Source organism: Symsagittifera roscoffensis, chromosome 2 (genome assembly GCF_963678635.1).
Source record: "Symsagittifera roscoffensis chromosome 2, txSymRosc1.1, whole genome shotgun sequence".
Classification (NCBI taxonomy): Eukaryota; Metazoa; Xenacoelomorpha; order Acoela; family Convolutidae; genus Symsagittifera; species Symsagittifera roscoffensis.
The window spans coordinates 40,230,511-40,239,657 of record NC_087063.1 but is presented as its reverse complement, the minus strand read 5'-3'; positions in this window follow the sequence as shown (position 1 = coordinate 40,239,657).

The window sequence follows — 9,147 nt, the reverse complement described above, 5'->3', positions numbered from 1 at the left end:
AAGCTTGTGACTTGTGCTTCAGCTAAATTGCTGAAAATTTTGAAAAGTGCAGCTCTAGGGTGTAATAAATTTTTTCGTTCCTTGTATTGTTTTTATTGATAATTGATTCTGCTCCTGAGTCTATTGAAAAGTCTGTTTCAAGGTCTTGCGGTTGAAAGTTTTTGTTTTTTGGGCTTCCCAAGGCAGTAGAAATTTCCAAAAAAAAACTTTTTATCGGAAGTGTTTTTAATGTTGTAATTTGGTATATTTTAATTGTATTTGCCTTATTATCAAAAATATGAGAGGATGCAACAACCTTTTTCTCAATCTTTGTAAATCAAAAGTCTATCTCTACTCTACAGTTGAACTCTATCTACAGCATGCGCACCAGAATTGTTTGCATCAAGACAAGAACTCTTCAAACTTTTAAAACAGCAGCGCTACCATATCATTGGGATACGACAAACTCTTCGTTCAATCGCTCATCACTGTTTCCTGTGTCGACGGTACAAAGCAGACAACCTCCAGCCTATCATGGCACCATTACCACTTAAGCGATACCCCGACGAAAATAATTTTTTCCTATTCACTAATACTGGATAGGTTTTTTGGTCCCTTCTACATTGAAAACAAAACCGATATTTCTGAGATCTGGCTTTGATCTCCGACAACCAAGCAAATGCTACCAAGTTGCTGAATGAGATGGCAAAAACCTTTGGAATGGCTCAATTCGAAATATCTGTCGAGAAAACTGAAAGCATTGCAATTATCACCAAAGACAATACTAATGTTTCTATCAATGTACTCGGTGAACAGGTTGAACAGGTTAATCACTTCGAGAACCTCAGCAGCACCATAGCATCCGATAGCAGCGCTGACAAGGCTATTAGCGTTCGCATTTCTAAGAAAAAGATAGCAATGCTACGTCTTAGACCGGCCCTTGTGTCTAAAAGGTTGACACTAAGGATTAATGGTCTCCTCATCGAGACTTTCCTAAAGCCAGTCCTGCTATACGGCTTAGGACTAGAAGCGGTTTTATACACCGCGCTAAAAGCAACTGTCTAAGGCTAGAAATGAAATGAAATGAAACTAAAGTAATTGAATGGAAAAGTAAAAACAACACCAGTCGCACAACAACTATGCAGAAGAAGGGTTCAACTGTGTGCTCACTTCAAAAACATCGGGGTCGATAGTTTGAATGATCTACTTGAAGGTGCTTAAGTTAGGCAAAAGGGTTCGATTAGGCAGCTTAGGCAGCTTAGAGCATTTTGACAACCATGGGCTCAAGACAAAGTGTGACCAGGCCACCTGGTTCCACAAACCGACAACAAAACTAAGGTTCACAGACGGTGGGGATTTTAAAACAAATGCTTTCGGCAAAAGGTCGCAAACAGTTCAATGTGCTTATGAAAATTGTGGTAGATTGTATCATAGCAAAAAAGAGATGAAAAGGCATCTCAGAGATTTAGACCTCCGATAGAAGTGAACTTGAAACTGATAAAGGAATTGAAAGCAATAAAGGAATTGAAAGAACTGTAGAGATCCCCCAGCAGCCCAGCAACGGAGGGTCCAAGAAATGCAAATTCGACTGCCTTCTGTCCGGCTGCAACAAGACTTATATCTATGTCAGTGGTTGCTCTAAACACAAGCAAAACTGCCACCCGCACGTGAAACTGATCATTAGAACCGGCCGTCTAAGCAACCCAACTGAGTCGGCAATCCTTCGTATCAAACCAAAACACTTAGCACAGATGATGAGGAGCTAAAGTGTCCGCTCTGCTCTTAACGGTGCTCAGTTAGAAAATCAAGGATTGATCACTGCTATGGGAAGCACCGATATCCGTGGGTCAAAACATGGCCAATGCCCAGGCCGCCAAGTCATGTTGGCGTTGTCCTGGTGCGTAAATTCAAAAAGGAACATTGCGCAAAATGTAGCGTCATGACCACCACTGCTACCTCGGAAAGGTAGAACGGATTCCAAGCGGTGACTTTCATTTCGCTTGAATTAGTTCTAATGATTTGATAAAGTCAAAACGATTACCCCTGGCCTTGACCAGCTGGGGTGCAGATGGGAGGAACTTATTACTGAGAAAAACTGTTTGCTGTTATTTTTACAGATCTGGGTGTTAATTTTTCGATAATTCGTGTTGCGAATCAGAAGTGACCTATCTCTTCTAGCACTACTAGTAGCATTGATAATCAAAAACTAAATGTTTGAAAAAATTGGAGAATTTTTTACTTCTTAGATCGCTGCCAGTTATTCTCTTCTGATTTCGAACTCGATCCAGTAAAAACAGGTGGTGTTTGAAATTGTTCCGATAGAGTGACAGTATCGGCCGCTACCATTAATTCATCAGGTCAAGAGACGAAACCCAGAATAAGAGTGACATAACGAAATTGAGAACAATGTGGTTTGAAAACGTTGCGACAGAGTGACAGTCTCTGGCGCTACCGTTCGTTCATCAGGTCAAGACAACAAACCCAGAAAAATAGTGACAAACTGAAATTGAGAATGGTGTGGTTTGAAAATGTTCCGATAAAGGGACGGTCTCTGGCGCTACCGTTATTTCATCAGGTCAAGAGAACAAACCCAGAATAAGAGTGACATAAGGAAATTGACAAGGATGTGGTTTGAAAACGTTGCGACAGAGTGACAGTCTCTGACGCTACCGTTATTCCATCAGGTCAAGAAAACAAACCCAGAAGAAAAACGACATACTGAATTTGAGAATTGTGTGGCTTGAAAAAGCTCCAATAAAAGGACGGTCTCTGGCGCTACCGTTATTTCATCAGGTCAAGAGAACAAACCCAAAAGAAGAACGACATACTGAAACTGAGAATGGTGTGGTTTGAAAATGATCCGATAAAGTGGAGGTCTCTGGCGCTATCGTTATTTCATCAGGTCAAGAGAACAAACCCACAAGAAGAACGACATACTGAAACTGAGAATGTTGTGCTTTGAAAATGATCCGATAAAGTGGCGATCTCTGGCGCTACCGTTAATTCATCAGGTCAAGAGACGAAACCCAGAATAAGAGTGACATAACGAAATTGAGAACGATGTGCTTTGAAAACGTTGCGACAGAGTGACAGTCTCTGGCGCTACCGTTCTTTCATCAGGTCAAGACAACAAACCCAGAGAAATAGTGACAAACTGAATTTGAGAATTGTGTGGCTTGAAAAAGCTCCGTAAAAAAAGGCCGGTCTCTGGCGCTACCGTTATTTCATCAGGTCAAGAGAGCAGACCCAAAATTAGAACGACATACTGAAACTGAGAATGGTGCGGTTTGAAAATGATCCGATAAAGTGGCGGTCTCTGGCGCTACCATTATTTCATCAGGTCAAGAGAACAAACCCAAAAGAAGAACGACATACTGAAACTGAGAATGGTGTGGTTTGAAAATGATCTGATAAAGTGGAGGTCTCTGGCGCTATCGTTATTTCATCAGGTCAAGAGAACAAACCCACAAGAAGAACGACATACTGAAACTGAGAATGTTGTGCTTTGAAAATGATCCGATAAAGTGGCGATCTCTGGCGCTACCGTTAATTCATCAGGTCAAGAGACGAAACCCAGAATAAGAGTGACATAACGAAATTGAGATCGATGTGGTTTGAAAAGGTTGCGACAGAGTGACAGTCTCTGGCGCTACCGTTCGTTCATCAGGTCAAGACAACAAACCCAGAGAAATAGTGACATACTGAATTTGAGAATGGTGTGGCTTGAAAAAGCTCCGATAAAAGGACGGTCTCTGGCGCTACCGTTATTTCATCAGGTCAAGAGAACAAACCCAAAAGTAGAACGACATACTGAAACTGAGAATGGTGTGGTTTGAAAATGATCCGATAAAGTGGCGGTCTCTGGCGCTACCATTATTTCATCAGGTCAAGAGAACAAACCCAAAAGAAGAACGACATACTGAAACTGAGAATGGTGTGGTTTGAAAATTATCCGATAAAGTGGCAGTCTCTGGCGCTACCGTTATTTCATCAGGTCAAGAGAACAAACCCAAAAGAAGAGTGACATACTGAAACTGAGAATGGTGTGGTTTGAAAATGATCCGATAAAGTGGCGGTCTCTGGCGCTACCGTTAATTCATCAGGTCAAGAGATGAAACCCAGAATAAGAGTGACATAACGAAATTGATAACGATGTGGTTTGAAAACGTTGCGACAGATTGACAGTCACTGGCGCTAACGTTCTTTCATCAGGTCAAGACAACAAACCCAGAAAAATAGTGACATACTGAATTTGAGAATTGTGTGGCTTGAAAAAGCTCCGATAAAAGGACGGTCTCTGGCGCTACCGTTATTTCATCAGGCCAAGAGAACAAACCCAAAAGAAGAACGACATACTGAAACTGAGAATGGTGTGGTTTGAAAATGATCCGATAAAGTGGCGGTCTCTGGCGCTACCATTATTTCATCAGGTCAAGAGAACAAACCCAAAAGAAGAACGACATACTGAAACTGAGAATGGTGTGGCTTGAAAATTATCCGATAAAGTGGCGGTCTCTGGCGCTAGCGTTATTTCATCAGGTCAAGAGAACAAACGCAAAAGAAGAGTGACATACTGAAACTGAGAATGGTGTGGTTTGAAAATGATCCGATAAAGTGGCGGTCTCTGGCGCTACCGTAAATTCATCAGGTCAAGAGATGAAACCCAGAATAAGAGTGACGTAACGAAATTGATAACGATGTGGTTTGAAAACGTTGCGACAGATTGACAGTCTCTGGCGCTAACGTTCTTTCATCAGGTCAAGACAACAAACCCAGAAAAATAGTGACATACTGAATTTGAGAATTGTGTGGCTTGAAAAAGCTCCGATAAAAGGACGGTCTCTGGCGCTACCGTTATTTCATCAGGTCAAGAGAACAAACCCAAAAGAAGAACGACATACTGAAATTGAGAATGGTGTGGTTTGAAAATGATCCGATAAAGTGGCGGTCTCTGGCGCTACCGTTATTTCATCAGGTCAAGAAAACAAACCCAAAAGAAGAACGACATACTGAAACTGAGAATGGTGTGGTTTGAAACTGATCCGATAAAGTGGCGGTCTCTGGCTCTACCATTATTTCATCAGGTCAAGAGAACAAACCCAAAAAAACTGTGACATACTGAAACTGAGAATGGTGTGGTTTGAAAATGATCCGATAAAGTGGCGGTCTCTGGCGCTACCGTTATTTCATCAGGTGAAGAGAACAAACCCAAAAGAAGAGTGACATACTGAAACTGAGAATGGTGTGGTTTGAAAATGATCCGATAAAGTGGCGGTCTCTGGCGCTACAGTTATTTCATCAGGTCATGAGATCAAACCCTGAAGAGTGACATACTGAAATTGAGAACGGTGTGTTTTTGTACTATATTGAGATATCCATTTTCGACTGACTAACCGTAAAATTCTTCAAAACGCGCCTTTGGCGCCAATAAATACTTATTTTGAAAGTGCGCCAAAAAAACCATTTTTTGTTTTCCAAAAAAGTCCAAAAAGTGCCTAAAATGCGGGCTCTGAAAATCAATTTGATCGACCCAAAAAAACGAAAAAATTGTCCCCCCCCCCCTCAAGAAAATTCTAGATCCGCCCCTGTTTGTGATTACAAGCTGTCGGACCCGGTCGGTTGCAGCTCAGTGGATGGATGATCATAATCGCAGTGGGACTATCAAAGATGAGTGAAATTACGCTTCCGACAACAGACTTTGGTGATTACAATTCCGAAAAGAGCTAAGATTTTCAAAAACTGATGAACATAGAAGTCCCAACGTTTTATTGGAACTTCATCAATGATATTCTTCCATCTAGCAAAATAATTCTGAAGATTGCTCTTCTTGCTAACCCCTAAGCCACGGTCTACATATACATCAATCCATATACCGCGGCAAAAATCAAATGCCAAAGTGGGGGTTTTTACCAATCGCCCATTTCAGGCAAATAACAAACAAGTAAGGTCAAGCAACGAATAAGGACGGGTGGATGGGGTATGGTTGGGGTTCGTGAAGGGGAGAGAGAGAGAGAGAGAGGGAGAGAGAGAGAGAGAGAGAGAGAGAGAGAGAGAGAGAAGGGTTTAACGTGGGGATGGTGTCGATAGTGGGAAAGTGAATGTGCCGGGGGTCGGTAGGAGGTTGTGAAGGTCGATTGTGAGCGTCGATTTGAAGTGTTTGTTCGGATTAGAGCGTTTTGCAAAGCAAGTCACATTTTAAACAGTAATTGATTTTCATGGGCTTTACGGACAAAAAAATGATTCTATTGAAAAAGAAAACGGATATTTTTTTAATTTATGAACTTTTTTTTGTTTTTGAAAATCATCGATTTCAATGAAAAGATAATCAATGTCATGGCCTGATTATTACGTCATTATTGGAATATGTAGACTAATATGTAGACAAAATTGTAGCCTCGAAACTTTTATACTCAACTATCATTTTACACCACATTTCTGGTTAGGTGCAAGGTGTTTCATATTCCTTGCAGAACATGTAGTTTGAAGAAAAACTGTAATGCGATTGTAACAGTCCTTCACTCACGTCACAAATTAGGTTAAGAAAAATAGGACATATAAACATTGGCTCAAGGGTCAGGGACTTTATCTCTTGTTCTTATGTACCTGAACCAGTCGGAATCAATTCACGGTTTGCTTATGACATGGAACTTCAGGATGGTTACCACTACCAAAACACCCGCCCCCACGCTAGACATAAATAAGCACGCCACCATGGCTAGGTCTCTAAATACCTAAAATTCGCGAACGCTGTCAACAACAGGGTTGAACCTCAAGTAAAAAACCTTCATTTTTATTGGACAGCGTACATTTGGTCAGATGGATCAACCTATGATCAGATTGATCAGATCTATCATTTCAGATGGATCAACCTAGAGCTCGCCCACCTCAACATGACTATATAAAATGCGCTCTCAAAAAATGCGCTCGTAAATTTATTCAGAACTCACATTCAGACAACAACTCTGGAACTAGTCCCAGAGACGATCAATTATTAAACGTGTAAAATGTATGTAAGTTTGTTTAGTATAACTTGAGTAGTTTGAATTCGAGTTGCTCAAGTAAGTTCTGAACCATTAGGCTACTTCAGTGGGCGGCCTGCCCAGTCCAGTTTCTTCTTCCTTTACGAGTTGCACTCACATATCCACTCTCTGCGCTCTCTATCAGGAATACGACAGCTCTACTCAAGTTTGATACTATCGGGCAAAGTGCGAATAACTATTTGCCTCTCGACAGATTTTCTGTTAATTTTTCCGCAGTTGTCAGTTCGGCTGTTCTAATTTCTGACTCCTCTTTTGTTTCATGTATCGCAAAAAAAAATCGCGCTCTTTTTCTCTGCTCTTATCGGTGCTCTGTTAGAAAGTCAATGATCAATCACAGCTATGTGAAGCACCAATTTTCGTGGGTCAAAGCATGGCCAATGCCCAAGCCGCTAAGTCATGTTGGCGTTGTCCTCGTGCGTACATTCAATAGGGAAAATTGTGCAAAATGTAGCGTCATGACCACCACTGCTATACCGGAAAGGTGGAACGGGTTCCCGGTGGTGGCTTTCATTTCGTTTGAAATAATTCTAATGATTTGATAAAGTCTTGACCAGCTGGGGTGCAGATGGGAGGAACTTATTACTGAGAAAAAACTCTTTGCTGTCATTTCTAAAGCTCTGGGTGTCAACTTTTCGATAATTCGTGTTGTAAATCAGAAGTGACCCATCTCTTCTAGCACTACTAGTAGCATTGATATCAAAAAAATAAATGTTTAAAAAAATTGGAGCAATTTTTGCTTCTTAAATCGCTACCAGTGATTCTCTTCTGATTTCAAACTCGATCCAGTAAAAAGCGGTGGTGTTTGAAAATGTTCCGATAGAGTGACAGACTCGGGCGCTACCGTTAATTAATCAGGTCAAGAGACGAAACCCAGAATAAGAGTGACATAATGAAATTGAGAACGATGTGGTTTGAAAACGTTGCGACAGAGTGACAGTCTCTGGCGCTACCGTTCTTTCATCAGGTCAAGACAACAAACCCAGAAAAATAGTGACATACTGAAATTGAGAATGGTGTGGTTTGACAATGATCCGATAAAGGGACGGTCTCTGGCGCTACCGTTGTTTCATCAGGTCATGAGAACAAACCCTGAAGAGTGATATATGGAAATTGAGAATGGTGTGTTTTTGTACTGTTGAGATATCCATTTTTGACTGACTGATCGTAAAATTTTTCTAAAGGCGCCTCCGGCGCCAATATATACTTATTTTGACGGGGCGCCAAAAAAAGGCAATTTTTTTGTTAACATTTTCCGAAAAGTGCCTAAAACGCGGGCTCTGATAATCAATTTGATCGACCCAAAAAAACGACAAAATTGTCGGTTTAATTTTTTTTTTGAAAATCAGCCCCCCCCCTCAAGAAAATTCTAGATCCGCCCTTTTTTGTGATGGATTTGCCCCTGGAGGGCTCAGAAAATCAATTAAGTCGACCCAAAAAAGGCCGACAAAATTTCCCACAAATCGTCCTCCCTCGAGAAAATCTTAGATTCGCCCCTGTTTGTGATTACAAGCTGTCGGACCCGGTCGGTTGCAGCTCAGTGGATGGATGATCATAATCGCAGTGGGACTATCAAAGATGAGTGAAATTACGCTTCCGACAACAGACTTTGGTGATTACACTTCCGGAAAGAGCTAAGATTTTCAAAAATTGATGAACATAGAAGTGCCAATGTTTTATTGGAACTTCATCATCGATAGTTTTCAATCTAGCAAAAAAATTCTGAAGATTGCTCTTCCTGCTAACCCCTAAGCCACGGTCTACATATACATCAATCCATATACCACGGCAAAAATCAAATGCTAAAGTGAGGGCTTTTACCAATCGCCCGTTTCTGGCAAATAACAAACAAGTAAGACCAAGTAACGAATAAGGACGGGTGGATGGGGGTATGGTTGGGGTTCGTGAAGGGGAGGGAGAGAGAGGGGATCGGTGTCGATCACATTTATAAACAGTAATCGATTTTCATGGGCTTTACGGACGAAAAAATGATTCTATTGGAAACGAAACCGGATATTTCTTTGAAATTATGGATATTTTTTGTTTTTGAAAATCATCGATCACAATGAAAAGAAAATCATTGTCATGGCCTGATTATTACGTCATTATTGGAATATGAAGACAAAATTGT